General features: G+C 35.7%; 1 long non-coding RNA gene and 9 other non-coding genes across 11 annotated transcripts in view; all 10 read right to left on the bottom strand.

Moving 5' to 3' along the window:
• Nucleotides 1-14,935, bottom strand: part of LOC111560921 — a 52,142-nt gene that overhangs the window by 21,269 nt on the left and 15,938 nt on the right. The window contains exons 9-18 of one of the 2 annotated variants that reach the window (XR_006599994.1): nucleotides 14,810-14,882; nucleotides 14,239-14,325; nucleotides 13,269-13,357; nucleotides 9,475-9,555; nucleotides 8,632-8,718; nucleotides 7,717-7,790; nucleotides 6,565-6,649; nucleotides 5,554-5,638; nucleotides 4,565-4,650; nucleotides 1,468-3,782 (exon numbers count right to left, since the gene is read on the bottom strand). This is a non-coding gene — a long non-coding RNA (uncharacterized LOC111560921). The remainder of the gene's footprint in view (nucleotides 1-1,467; nucleotides 3,783-4,564; nucleotides 4,651-5,553; nucleotides 5,639-6,564; nucleotides 6,650-7,716; nucleotides 7,791-8,631; nucleotides 8,719-9,474; nucleotides 9,556-13,268; nucleotides 13,358-14,238; nucleotides 14,326-14,809; nucleotides 14,883-14,935) is intronic. The other variant, XR_006599995.1, reaches the window with a different exon arrangement.
• LOC111561159 lies at nucleotides 4,150-4,225 on the bottom strand. The gene has a single exon (XR_002743520.1). It is a non-coding gene; the product is annotated as a small nucleolar RNA SNORD113/SNORD114 family (small nucleolar RNA).
• On the bottom strand, nucleotides 5,119-5,193 carry LOC111561167. Its single transcript, XR_002743528.1, has one exon. It is a non-coding gene; the product is annotated as a small nucleolar RNA SNORD113/SNORD114 family (small nucleolar RNA).
• On the bottom strand, nucleotides 6,178-6,249 carry LOC111561155. The gene has a single exon (XR_002743516.1). It is a non-coding gene; the product is annotated as a small nucleolar RNA SNORD113/SNORD114 family (small nucleolar RNA).
• On the bottom strand, nucleotides 8,270-8,342 carry LOC111561186. The gene has a single exon (XR_002743545.1). It is a non-coding gene; the product is annotated as a small nucleolar RNA SNORD113/SNORD114 family (small nucleolar RNA).
• On the bottom strand, nucleotides 9,057-9,128 carry LOC111561164. The gene has a single exon (XR_002743525.1). It is a non-coding gene; the product is annotated as a small nucleolar RNA SNORD113/SNORD114 family (small nucleolar RNA).
• LOC111561208 lies at nucleotides 10,277-10,350 on the bottom strand. The gene has a single exon (XR_002743565.1). It is a non-coding gene; the product is annotated as a small nucleolar RNA SNORD113/SNORD114 family (small nucleolar RNA).
• LOC111561180 lies at nucleotides 11,745-11,819 on the bottom strand. Its single transcript, XR_002743540.1, has one exon. It is a non-coding gene; the product is annotated as a small nucleolar RNA SNORD113/SNORD114 family (small nucleolar RNA).
• Nucleotides 12,922-12,993, bottom strand: LOC111561171. The gene has a single exon (XR_002743532.1). It is a non-coding gene; the product is annotated as a small nucleolar RNA SNORD113/SNORD114 family (small nucleolar RNA).
• LOC111561198 lies at nucleotides 14,403-14,477 on the bottom strand. Its single transcript, XR_002743556.1, has one exon. It is a non-coding gene; the product is annotated as a small nucleolar RNA SNORD113/SNORD114 family (small nucleolar RNA).

Below are 14,935 nucleotides of genomic sequence, written 5' to 3'. Positions count from 1 at the left end.
GGCTCAGAGCCTGGAGCCTGTTTCCGATTCTGTGTCTCCCTCTCTCTCTGCCCCTCCCCCGTTCATGCTCTGTCTCTCTCTGTCCCAAAGATAAATAAATGTTGAAAAAAAAATTAAAAAAAAAATTTTTTTTAATAGGATAGAAATTCCCGCCACCACCTCCACATACATGAGGTGATAAGTATTTGTGAGATAGAGAAAAGAAATAATCTAGGGAAGTAGAAAAAATATCTCAATGATTTCAGTACAACAGGCAGAGTTAGTACCACATACTACATGCTGCTAAAACAAAGATAAAAAAGGTAAATGCTTTATTTCATGAATGTCAGTGGTGCAAAACTGCAATGACCTTAATCCTTCTTTCAAATCACATTTTCATCACTGGTCCAGGATTCTGCCTCCTTCAATTCAGATTTTCAAACACCAGTTTACTAAACAACTACAGCAGCCACAACAATAACACTAACATCCAGGGACCCACCAAAGTACAAGAATGAAAGTAATGAATATTTTAACAACTGTATCTGTCCTCATTATACACAGAGGGGAAGAGTAAATCTTTTCCATTACTTGGGTCTCAGAGAAGCCAAATGGGGCTGATCCCAGTTCTTGTTTCATAAAATTCTAGCATTGGGACACGCTTTGCCACTCTAATTTTCTTTACATATGGATTTTTCCTTGTTTATTAATTTAGTCGGTTACTCCTTTTCAAAGGAAAAGTCAACAGCACAGAATTTATTTCCAAACAAGAGGGGGAATTTTTTACAAGCAAGTTTCTCTATGGGCTCCTAAAGCAGAGTGCTGAAATAACCGACCCAAGTGAAACAAATCTTGGTGTTGGGAATCCTGACATCATTCGTCAAGAGTGACCGTTGTGATTTCACTAGCATATTTACATTTAATTTGCTTAATTATGGGTTATTTTAATAAAATGAAATGAAAATAAATGAAATGAAATAAAAATAAAATAAAATAAAATGAAATAAAATAAAATTAAATAAAATATATAAAATTAAACAAAATAAATAAAATGAAATGAAATAAAATAAAATTAAATAAAATATATAAAATTAAACAAAATAAATAAAATGAAATGAAATAAAATAAAATAAAAATAAAATAAAATAAAATAAAATAAAATAAAATAAAATAAAATAAACAAGGAAAACACAACCAATCCAAAGACAAGACCTTTGACTATGACTAGAATGTGTCTATAATCTTCTTAAGCTGAGAGGGAGCAATCTATTTTTTGAATGGAAATCTGTTTTTGTTTTTGTTTTTTTATTTTTGCAAAATGAATAAAGCACGACCTTGTCAGGACAAATTCTTATCATCAGTCCATACAAGGTCTTCTTTGATTTCATGTTATGGTTGCATGAAGCCATTTATTCTTTTGAAAATAATATGTCATCATCCATGAACAAAATGACCAAGCCAAGAATAAAAACTTAATCTGCTACTTACCCTAATCTATGCTTTCTTTGGCCACATCAGTAACAGTCAGGATCCTCACCATTAAGTGTAATGACAAAAGCAGCCAATGTGTGGCCATTCTCGGCACAAAGCAGATGTAATAAAGAATAAAATATAGTCATCATTGGTTCATTCTTGGCACTCACTCATTCAGTTAGCCATTTCTTTCATTTCAACTTTTTTTTTTTTCCTTCACGAAACAAACACATAGAAACCCACTGCAAATAGACAGCAGAACATCGACTCATAAACTCCCTCTACCTAGTGGCTTCTTACACAAAGTGGTAACAACCTTAATCTATGGTTTTTTTTTTTCTTACTTGACCAAAGTATTTCAGAACTGAATACAGAATATTTCCCGTTTTATAACACATCCTCTAAATTGGTCCATGTTTTGACCTAATTTTCTTTACCTTTGAGTATATTTGCTTATTGATACATTCATTTATTCACTAATAATATAAAGTCAAATCCATGAACCTTTCTCAACTAGATTCTTGACCTTTCCTGAGACCACTCCCCAAAAGTCCTACACTAGTTCGCTTTGTGAGTGCTGAACCTCAGTGGTTCAAAAAATGATTGATCATAATTTTTATTCAGATGTATTCCATTCACATCATTGGTGCGGGTGCAATCCTTCAGCATTTAACTTTTAGAGATTACACTGAACCATTGTTAGGTGTTACAGAGGCCAACCATGAACCCACCAACCTGCTCAACAACTAGAATACCGACTCTCGAAATGAGTATCAGCCTAGATCTTTATCAAGAGGGAAATGTTTAAATCATCAGTGGGACTAACTAAATAAAAAAAATCAGTGGAACAAACATAAAATGAGACTTTGAGTTTTGAAATGAATGAAAAAAGCAAAGTTCTTTACTTGTCCTTCATTTGCGCTAATTTGGATTAATTATCCAAACTGTGGTTCATAACATATTCACATTACTGGCCTACGCACGACTTTCTAGAAGTTATTTACATCTATTTTGGGCCGCCTGGGTGGCTCAGTTGGTTAAGCGTCCGACTCTTGATATTCTGCTCAGGTCATGATCTCACGGTTTGTGAGTTCAAACCCCATGTCCTGTCAGTACAGAGCCTGTTTGGGATTCTGCCTCTCTGACTCTCTCTCTCTCTCTCTCTCTCTCAAAATAAACAAGTAAACTAAAAAAAGAAAAAGAACTAGGAGTGGCAGGCAGTTTACTCTGGGTCCCACACCTTCAGAGGTAAAAGATTAGAACTCCTTTTTTAAAAGGATGTGTTGTGCTAAATCAGATATATCATGAACCTTGGTTTGTGACACAATCTCATCGCTGGTCCTCATGTGGCTTTCTTTGATTATATTCCATACTATTTATTTATTTATTTATTTATTTATTTATTTATTTACATCCATGTTAGTTAGCGTATAGGGCAATAATGATTTCAGGAGTAAATTCCAGCGATCATCCCCTACATATAACACCCAGGGCTCATCCCCACAAGTTATATTCCATACTTTTCAATCACGCAGACAACTCTGAATACCCTATACAGACAACCCCCATTGTTTGTATACACAAAAACAAGAATTTAGAGTATTACTCACATTGAACCATCAAGGTCCTGATCATTACAGAATGATTATCGGCTTACGTGTATCCATTCCGTAAAGTACCGTAGATGGAAAAAAAGGGGGAAATGAATATGAACTATTTTATTTTTTTTAAGTTTTTATTTCAATTCCGATTAATTAACATACAGTGTAATATCAGTTTCAGGTGTACAATGTATTGATTCAACACCTTCCATACAGGGGTCCAGACATGTATCATTCGTCATCCTTGACTCTTACACCACCAGGCACCATCAATGGCCCAAGCTTGTGAACCTTTATATTTTGTCTATTGACTTATTCCTTCTATTCCTTTATATTTTGTCTATTGACTTATTCATTAACTCACTACTTACTCATGAAGAAATATACATGAATCCAAAACACCCAGAATAAGAGCCTCGATATCCCTAATAGCTATCTATGGAATCATTTCCCACAGACATTAGATCTGTTTCTGAAATCAGCCTCTGTGTTTCACGTATGGACATCTCAACCTAATGTTTTGTACCAGTCCCATGTTTATTACTGGGTCATATTTGGCCTTTGATTCTATTTCCTACTTCTTAAAAATGCATTGACCACTCTTAAAAATTGCCCAAACCAAGACAAAAAGTTCGACTGTTACTCACACACAAGGGTCTCCGTTCTCCAAAGACACCACTGAGTTCAGGGCCATGACAGAATGCCAAAATTGGCATGGCCGTGCCCATTCTGAGGAGTATAAGAACAAGTGGAAAATCAAGTTTGAGATCTTCTATCCATTGGTCCTTTGTATTCTGCTTTCATTCCCTCAGGCATTTCATATTTACTCATTTATGGTGTTTTTGCTTACGTTTCTCTTTATTATCCATTCCAGACTATATTAATAGTATTGCTTTCCTTACTACGTCTTCTCATACTTTGGAATACGCCTCACTCTTTCATGGTTAATCATTTAAACATCTTGATTGAGCCCTCCATTGATTCTTTTATATTGATACAATCATAATCCATGAGCCATAAAATTAGAAGCAAAAGATTCTTACGTATCTCTCACATAGTATAGAATAGTATAAACTAGATTTCTGTTGTATTAGTGTTGGACCTCAGAGTTCCAGACATGGAATAGTCATCATCCATGACTCATACCGCCACCAGTAGTCATCATTGATCCAGACTTGGCCCTCATTGTAATTTGGGTCTACATGAATTTTATTAATTCATCAAGCCACTAATAATAATGAATACCTGAAGTCATAAAATATGACAGTACGATCCTTAAATATCTGTCTATAGAATTATTACTCACGGAAATACATCTCTTTCATTGGTTTATTTCAGTGTTGCATATAAGGATTAACCAAAACAATGCTTCATATCAACCCCCTACTTGTAACGGGGTCATGGTTAATCTTCCAAAATTATACTTCGTATTTTTAAAATGATACAGCGAATGCCTGAATGCCTTAAAAAAAAAGACTGAAACCAAGACAACAACCTTGACTACGACTTACATTGATCTCCATGCTCCTAATGCAGAGATGTAACTATGGAGTTCATGGCCGTGGAAGATGCTTACATCAGCTTGAGGGTATTCATTCTAAGGAGTGCAGAGCAGGGGCGGTAATAAAATAGGTTGAGACATTATCTGCATTGGTTCTTGAATTTTTATTTAGTCAATCATTTGGGGCAGTTATTTGGGATAACATTTTACCTTCACTTAAGTAAACAATATCAGTCTTGTCACTGACACAGAACACTGACTATCAGTAACACCACCCGTACCATCCCTAAAATGTAACACCCTTATGCCATTTATTTCCTAGTGAATATCAGTGTTTTGAATATATATCAACAATATTTCTTGCCTTACCATACATTTTTTATAATTGGATAATGCTTAACCTTATTCATCTGTATACATTTTTTATGTGTTTTCTTTTGGTCCAGTTATAATAATAGTTTGAAAATGCATGAACACAAAGATCAAGACAAAATCCTTGCATACTCCTGACATCTGTTTATAGAATTATTTCAAAAGGAGAAAATGGACCATATTTCTTTTGTGTTGGACCTCAGAGTTCCAGACACATAATATTCATGGTATATGACTCATATGCCACTGGTCGCCATCATTGATCCAAGATTAGCCCACGTCCTCTTCTTTCATTTCTACAATAATTATTGATTAATTCCTTAACTCACTAATTGTACTTTTAAACACCATGACTCCCAAAACACTGAGAAAGAGCTCTAGTATCCTTAACCTGTATATAGAATCATTCTCATATATCAGTATATGTCTTTCATTAATATCTTCAGTTTTTCATATATGCATCCATCGATACAATGCTTCCCATCTATCCTGGGTTTATCACTAGGCTACAGGTGGCCTTATCTGATTTTATTTCCAACTTTGTTACACAGTGAACACTCTTAAACAAACAAACAAACAAACAAACAAACAAAAAGCCCAAACCAAGACAAGAACTTTATTACTCACACTGGTCTCTATGCTCCTAATAAATAGATGCAACCAGGAGCTCAGGACCATGGAAGATGCTTACATCAGTTCAAGCGAGTCCATTCTGAGGAGTACAGATCAGAACAGGTGATACAAAAATTATACCTTCTCTCCATTGTTGCTTGCTTTTCATCTTTAGTTCAGACGGTCATTTATGCAATCATTAATTCAAAGTATATGTCTTTCATTTTCTCTTAAGAAACCACTTTTGAGCTCGCCACAGACCCAGAACATAAACATTGTCTATAACTTATACTGTCTATATTATCCCTAACCCAAGAGGTAACAGTCATAGGCACCTCCTTTCTCATTGGACTTCAGGGTTTTCAAGATATATTAATAAGCATTTCTTGTTTGATCACGTATTTTTATAATTAGACACTGCTTCACTTCATTTACCTGTCTTCTTTCTTTCTTTCTTTCTTTCTTTCTTTCTTTCTTTCTTTCTCTCTTTTTTCTTTCAACTCACTTATCCAATTAACATAATGGAATGAAAAATCATGAGCACAGAGACCCCCCCCCAAAAAAAAAATCTTTGTGTATTCCTGACATCTGTGTGTAAAATCCTTTTCAACAAAAGGAACGGACTAGATTTCTCTTCTATTGGACCTCAGAGTTCCAGACACGTATTCATCACATATGACTCATACGCCACCAGTGGTCATCATCGATCCAATATTGCCCCTCTTTTTCTTCATTTATTTCTATTTATTCACTAGTCATTACTTCACTAATAATAGTTTCTAATCATTACGATTCACAAAAGCCCAAGAAGAGTTTTTACGTCCCAACTCTGTATAGAAAATCCTTCTTACATCAATCTCTTTCAGTAATTAACTTCAGTTTTATGTACGTGCAATAATCAATATAAGGCACCACCTCAATATCACACTTATGACTACTCTACAGTCTACTATACAGTTTTCTTAATAATATGGTGACTACTCTTAAACAAACCACCCAAATCAAGAAACTTTGACTATTACTCACACTGGTCTCCATGCTCCTAACACACATATGCAACCATAGAGCTCGTGACCATGAAAGATGTTAAATCAGCTCAGGTGTGTCCATTCTAAAGAGTACAGAGCAGAACAGGTGATTAGTTAACAACAAAAGAACAAAAAACAAAACAGATCTTATCTCTACTGACCCTTGAGTTCTGCATTTCAGTTACTCATTGATACATTTATTAATTTTTCATAAATATGTTTTTTCTCTTAACAAGAGGAATCATCTCTACCTTGGATATGATCGAGAACAAGAAAATTGACTCCTACTAAACAGTGTCTACATGATCTTTTTTTTAAATTATTTTTTATGTTTATTTATTTCCAAGACAGAGAGAGACAAAGCATGAGTGGGGGAGGGGCAGAGAAAGAGGGAGATACAGAATCCGAAGCAGGCTCCAGGCTCTGAGCTGTCAGCACAGGGCCCGACGCGGGGCTCAAACTCACAAACCGTGAGATCATGACCTGAGCCGAAGTCGGTTGCTCAACCGACTGAGCCACCCAGGCGCCCCAACATGATCTTAAATGAGAGACGACGTTCTTAATCCATCTATTTCTTTATGAACATCAGTGTTTTCAATTTTTATTAATAATATTTTTTGCCTCACTACATATGTTTATAATGGAAAATCACTTCATCCTCTTCTTTACTTATATATTTATATTTGTTTAATGGTTCTATCATGGATTCATTAGTAATAGTAAATCGAAATTTGTGAACCTAAAATAAGAACCTGGTATCTGTATATTCTTGACATCTGTCCAATGGATCATTTCAAACAGGAAACAGACTAGGTACACCACCAGTCATCATTACTGGTCCCTTCTAGATCCTCACTCGCTTCATTTGTTTTACATTTGTCCTCAATTAAATCATTAATTCAGAGACATTATTCAAGAAAACATGAGCACGAGATCCTTGAATATCCTTAATGCTGTTCTATAGAATCCTTTCCCATATACACCATATTTTTTCCATCTCTTTGATTAATCAACAGTAAGAATGTTTCCTATTAAATCTGTTATTGTGCCTTGGATAACTTTTTTATGATGTTTAATGCTTTTTAACAATGCCGGAAACACTCTTAAACAAATGATTAAAACCAAGCTAAGATCTTTGACTATTACTCACTTTGTTCTCTCTCCTGACAGAGACAACACAATTTTAAGCACGGCAGAAGCTAAAATCAGATCAGTGCGTCCATTCTGAAGAGTACCAAGAAGACACAATGATTTTTACAAAATGAGACACTGTCCCCACCGACCCACAATTTTCATCTTTCATGTCCTTAGTCATTTAAGCGTTTATTAATTTGTGGTAATATTTATTTTCCTCTCAATACAACAAACCTCAAACTTACAACTGACTCAGGGTGATGCCGACTACTACCTATCACCATCCATGTCACAATTACTCAAATATGTAATACACTTGGCCCATTTATTACCCATTCCAGTGAATATTAATATTCATTTCCCTGACTATATATTTTAGTAATGAACAATGCTTCATCCTCTTCACCTTTATTCATTTATACATTTGCTAATTTATTCTGCCATTGATTCTTTCGTACAGTTTTATAATTCATGAACACAAAGACCAAGAAAAAGATTATAGCCCTGCCTCTAGACCTCTGCCTATAGTATGACTGGAAATATGGGGAATAGACTAGGTTCCTTTCGGGTTGGCCCTCAGTGTTCCACACTGATTATTCATCATCCATGAGTCATACACCAACAGTCATCATCACTGGTCCATGATTGGCTGTCTTTCTGTCCACTCTCATCTGTGCTTCTTTATTGACTAATTCATTAATAAAGAAATACGCATACATCACACCAAAAAAGAAGATCCTTCAATATCCCTAACATTTATCAATAATATCATATATAAATAGACTAAATCCTTTTGATTAACTGAACTTAGTGTTTGTTTCTTTAGGGATTGATCATTTTAATGTTTCATATCAATCCAATACTGCACATTGGCATGGTTGGCCTTCTTTGTACCGCTTAAACCAAGAGAAGAATTTTGACTCTTACTCACATTGATCTCCATGCTCCTAACAGGGAGATGCCAACATAAACATGATGACTGTGGGTTAATCCTTAAATCAGCTCAAGGGTGTCCATTCTGAGAGCAAAGAGCGAGCAGATGACAAAAAATCAAGATGTTTATCCATTGATTCATAGGTTATACCATTCATTTATGTCGTCGTTCAGGTATTTACTATGTTAATATATTTCTTCTTAATAAATCAAATGTCAAATGTGAAAGTGACTCACACAACAACTGACTGTAACTTATAATGTTCTATTACTACCTTTGCATCAGAGACAAAACACACTTGACAAAATGGTCCATTTGCTGTCAATTCCAAATCATAATGATGCGATTTTTCTTTGCACATTCCTGATGTCCAGTTTGAAGGGTTGATTCAAATAGAGGTACTGAACTAGGTTTCTTTCATATGGGACCTCAGAGTTCCAGACACGTATTCATCATATATGACTCATACGCCATCACTGGTCATCATCGATCCAATATTGTCCCTTATTTTCTTCATTCATTTCTATGGGTTTATTGATTATAGAATTATTTCACTAATAACAATTTTAAGTGCTATCATTCATAAAAACCCAAGAAGAGTCTTTGTGTCCGTAGTCTATATACAGAACTAGTCTCACATCCATATTTCTCATTATTATCTGTTTTTCTTATATACATAAATCAAAATAATGTTAACTATATCCCATATTTATTACTGTAACTGTATCCCATACTTACACAATTATATACTTATGTTCTTTAAAAATTCTTTGCACTTTTATACAAATAACCTTAAAGTAGTATACTGAAACCAAGAAAATAACCTCAACCGTTACTTACATTAATTTCCGTCCTATTATAGAGAGGCAACCATAGAGCTCTTGACCATGGAAGATGCTAACTCAGCTCAAGTGCATCGTTCTGAGGAATACAGAACAGAGTAATGGTAAAAAAAAAAAAAAAAAAAAAAAAATGAGACCTAATCACCATTGATCCTTGCTTTCTGAGTTTTATTAATTAGGTATTTATTACTTCTTCTTAATGTGTATTTTTATCTTTACAAAGGAAAAACTCAATCTAAATATTGACCCAGAAAAACAAAATTCAGTCTTCCTCATCAGTGTCTATATGATCTTTAGCCATTTGGTCCATTAATTTCTTTTTTTTTTTTAATTTTTTTTTTCAACATTTATTTATTTTTTGGGACAGAGAGAGACAGAGCATGAACAGGGGAGGGGCAGAGAGAGAGGGAGACACAGAATCAGAAACAGGCTCCAGGCTCTGAGCCATCAGCCCAGAGCCCGACGCGGGGCTCGAACTCACCGACCGCGAGATCGTGACCTGGCTGAAGTCGGATGCTTAACCGACTGCACCACCCAGGCGCCCCTCGTCCATTAATTTCTTAATGATTATCAATGGTTTTAAAATTATTAATGATACCTTTTGTCTCACCACATATATTCATAACTGGACCGGGCTTTACTTTCTCCACTTACTTTTCTTTAATAGTTCTATCATTATTCCATTAATAATAACGAATCTAAGTCTATGAAATCAGTACAAGAATACAATCTTTATGTATTCCTGACATCTCTTCATAGAGCCAATTTCAGCAGAAGAAGGAGAGTGATTATGTTCCACATGAGAAGTCAGGGTTCCAGACACATATTTTCATCATCCTTGACTCCTATGCTTCCGGCCATCCTCACTGATCCCTGCCTGAGTCTATTTTTCTTTGTTCATGTCTACATTTGTATCAATTAAATTATGAATTTGTTTATGATAATAAAAATAATACATGTCATAAAAACACAAGAACAGATTCTTGAATATCCCTACCATCAGTTTACAGAATCATTTCCCAGACTATACTTCTTTCATTAATAGACCTCATTCCTGTACATTATAAATCAACATAATGTTTTATATCTTATTTATCATAGGTCATCATAAACTTTTAAATTAATTTAATACTTGTCAATAATACCATAAATACCCTTAAACAAATGACCAAATCCAAGATGACAACGTTGGCCATTACTCACTTTGGTCTCTTTCCTTACACAGAGGCACCATGACTATTTTGATGACTGCAGATGCTGAAATCGCTTCCAGCATCCAGTCCAAGCAGATTAAAATGTCGAGACTTTCTCTCCATTGACTCATAGGTTCCACTATTTGTTTGCATAGTCACTTGGGCATGTATTAATTTGTGGTAATATTTCTTTTTCTCTTAATAAATTCAATCTCAAAGTTCTAACTGACTCTAACTATTAACACTGTCTTGTCATTCTCGCTCAAGACATATACATATTTGATCATTTTATTTTCCATTCCAATTATATTTCCTTATTATATATCTTAACTGTAAATTGTATTCAACCCTCTTTATATTTGCTCATTTACATTTTTATTTATCCTACTATCGATTTTTTTTTCTACTGAAGTACAGTTGACACGCAATGTTACTTTACTTTCAGGTGTACAACATAGTGATTCGATAACTCTCTACAACTCTATATATGTAACACTGTGCTCACCACACTGGGAGATACCACCAGTCACCATCCAATGCTATTACAATACTGTGTACGTTGCCTGTGTTTCCTACACTGTACCTCCTGGGACTTATTCATTCCATAACTGGAAGCCTGTACCTCCCTCTCCCCTTTCCCCTCAACCCCTTTCCTTAGCCCCCTCCCCTCTGGCAACCACCAGTTTGGTCTCTATATTTCCACCATTTATTTTTTATAATAATACTTTTATTTTTCTTTTAATTTTTTTTTAACATTTATTTATTTTTGAGACAGAGAGAGAGACAGAGCATGAACAGGGGAGGGGCAGAGAGAGAGGAAGACACAGAATCTGAAACAGGCTCCAGGCTCTGAGCTGTCAGCACAGAGCCCGACGCGGGGCTCGAACTCACGGACCGTGAGATCATGACCTGAGCCGAAGTCGGACACTTAAACGACCGAGCCACCCAGGCGCCCCTATAATAATACTTTTAAATATTCATGTACACAAAGGCCAGGAACATGATCCTCGCATATGCCTGACATCTCTCTAGAGGATCACTTCAAATGGGGAGAAAGGACTAGATTTCTTCTGTGCTGGACCTCAGAGTTCCAGACATGGAGGGTTCATCATCCAAGACTCCTATGCCTCCACTTGTTATCATTTATCCAGGGATATCCCTGATTATCTTCAATCATGTCTACGTGTTTTTATTAATTCAATTCACTATTAATAATAAAATAAGGGGCACCTGGGTGGCTCAGTCGGTTGAGCTTCCGACTTCAGCTCAGGTCATGATCTCACGGCTCGTGGGTTTGAGCCTCACATCAGGCTCTTTGCCAACGGCTCACAGCCTGGAGCCTGCTTCGGATTCTGTGTCTCCCTCTCTCTCTGCCCCTCCCCTGCTCGTGCTCTGTCTCTCTCTCTCTCAAAAATAAACTAAACATTAAAATAATAATAATAATGAGTACCTAGGAGGTCAAAAATTTGAAACTAGACCCTTGAATATCTCTAATATCTGTGTATAGAATTGCTTCACGCAGACATAGATTTCCTCAATGCCCTCAAAATTTCCGAATTAATATACTGCTTCCTATTAATATCATTTTTCTTTTTAACAGGTTTGGAAATTACTGATCATATTTCACACTTTTTAATAATGCGAAGACATTTTTTTTTAAACCACAAAACCAAGAAAAGAATTCTGACGATTGCTCACGTTTTGTTCTGTGCTCTTCACACACAGATGCATCCATAGGGCTCGTGACTATGGAGGAATGTCTAAATCAGCCGAGTGGGACCATTCTCAGGTGGACAAGACAAAGCAGATGATGATAAAAGATGGAGACCTTGTGTTCATTCATCCCCGTGTCCATCTTTCATTCAGTCATGTAGGCAGGTAGTGATTTGGGATAATGTATGTTTTATATTTTTTCTGAAGTGAATGAACAATATTGATCTTGTCCCTGACAGGAAACTCTTACTTACAAATATCTAATTGTCACAAAATAGATGTGTATGTACCTTTCATAATAGATCTTTGTTTTCAATATGTAGTAATAGCATTTCTTGCCAAGCCACACATTTTATTAATTGGACAAAGTTCCATTACCTTCATCTTTATTTATATATATGCTTATTGATGATTTAATTGAACTAATTATAAAAATAGAAGTGCGTGAATGTAAAGGCCAAAAGAAGTTGCTTGTGTATTCCTGACATGTGTCTAGAGGATCCCTCGAAACAGGGGCAATGGACCAGAATCCATCCGTGTTGGACATCAGCGTTCCAGACACATATTCATCATGGATGACTCATATGCCATCAGTGGTCATCATTGATCCAGTTTGTCCCTATTCGTTCATTTCTACAGTGTTTCTTAGCTAATTCATTAATTCACTAATTATTTTGAAACCCAGTTATCACCAAAGACAGCTCTGAAGTCTCTATTCTGTACATAGAAATTTTTCCATGTCTATATATCGCTTTCTTTAAATATGCTATGTTTTTACATTTCGTATCATTTCAACGTTTATACGCAGGGCTACAGCTGACCATCTTTATTCAATATGGCACTTTTCAAAAACACAGTGAACACCCTGCAAAAAAGAAAAACTCACTGAAAGCCAGACAAGAACTCCGACTCTTACGCACATCGGTCCCTCTGCCACCGGGTCGTGCTACTTGAATCAGGCCAAGTGTGTCCGTTCTGAGAAGAACAAAGCATAACTGATTAAAAAAAAAAAGTTACATTTTTATTCCCATTGATCCTATATTTCCACATTTTTTTACCCACTCACTTAGGAATTTATAATGATTCCTTGTGTAAATACTTTCATCTTAACAAAATAAACAGCAGCAAACTTGAAATAGATCCACAACAAAAAACTGACTCTTAACTACCTGTGCTAACATGATCCTTGGTCAAACAGGTGACACTCCTAATCCATCTATTCCTTAATGAGTTTCAGTGTTTTCAATTGTGTTAATAATATCTCATGCCTGCCCGCATATGTTCATAGTTGAACAATGCTTCACCCTTTCTTATTTATTATTTGTATTTCTTTCATAGTCCTACAATTTGTCCATTAACAATAATAAATCAAAGGCTATCAGCCAAGTTCCTATATTGGACATAAACCTAACATCTGTCTATAGGATTAAATAAACAGAATACACTACGTAGTATACTGGACCTCAGAATCCAGACACGTAGTATTCATTGTCCAATGAATGTGTGGCTCATCCACCACCATTCACCATCACTGTTCACGATTAGGCCTCTTTCTTGTTATTCTCATAAACATTTGCTTATGGCTTCACAAAATTCATAAATAGACAGAATTAAAAACACATAAATACAAGATCCCTTAACAGCCTTTATCTCTCCAAACTTTTCCAGAGACTAACTCTTTGTTTCAAAAGCTGACCTCAGGATTTACATTAATGGATTCATCAACTCAATGTGCCATATCAATCTGGTATTTAACACTGGTGTATTTTGCCTTCTTTGACTGTATTTAATATTTGGAATAACACAGGGAATACCCTTAAAGAAACCACCTAAGCTCAAGCATTGACATTACTCACCCTGGTCTCCAATGTTCCTAACAACATAGATGCAACTGGAGACCGCATGCCTCGGAAGAGGTTTACATCGGCTCAAGTGGGTCCATTCTGAGGAGTACGGATCAGAGCAGATAGCAATAAAGTGAGGAACTCTTTGCATGGAAAAAACTCACATTTCTTTTCTGTTGGACCTCGGGGTTCCACACACACATCCTTCATCACGCAGGACTCCTACCCTGGCAGTTATCATCACTGATCCAAGGAGCACCACTGTCTCTCCATTTAGTTCTATATTGTTTATTGATTAATTCAGTAATTCACTAATTATAATTTTGAAACTGTAGTATTAAAGACAAGGCCTTGCTATCCCTCTTATGTGACTAGAATCATTCTCACAACAAAAGATCTCTGTCATTAACTATCATCAGCTTCTCACGTATGTATTAATCAAAGTAATACTTCATACTAATCCCATAATCGTTACCAGGATACAGTTCACATGCTTTGATTATATTTCATACCTTTTACCAATACAGTGAATATCCTCAAACAAAACCGAGGAACAAAGATAAGAACTTTGATGATGACTCACGTTGGTCTCCAGACTCCTGTAACAGAGCTGCAACCCTAGATAGAGCTCGTGATCAGGGAAGAATCCTTATGTTCTGAGGAGTACGGGGCAGGGCAGATGATAAAAACGTGTGAGACATTCTCTCCA

This window comes from Felis catus, chromosome B3 (genome assembly GCF_018350175.1).
Source record: "Felis catus isolate Fca126 chromosome B3, F.catus_Fca126_mat1.0, whole genome shotgun sequence".
Taxonomy (NCBI): domain Eukaryota; kingdom Metazoa; phylum Chordata; class Mammalia; order Carnivora; family Felidae; genus Felis; species Felis catus.
Note: the sequence above shows the minus strand (reverse complement) of the source record. Positions and strands in the feature narration are given on the sequence as shown.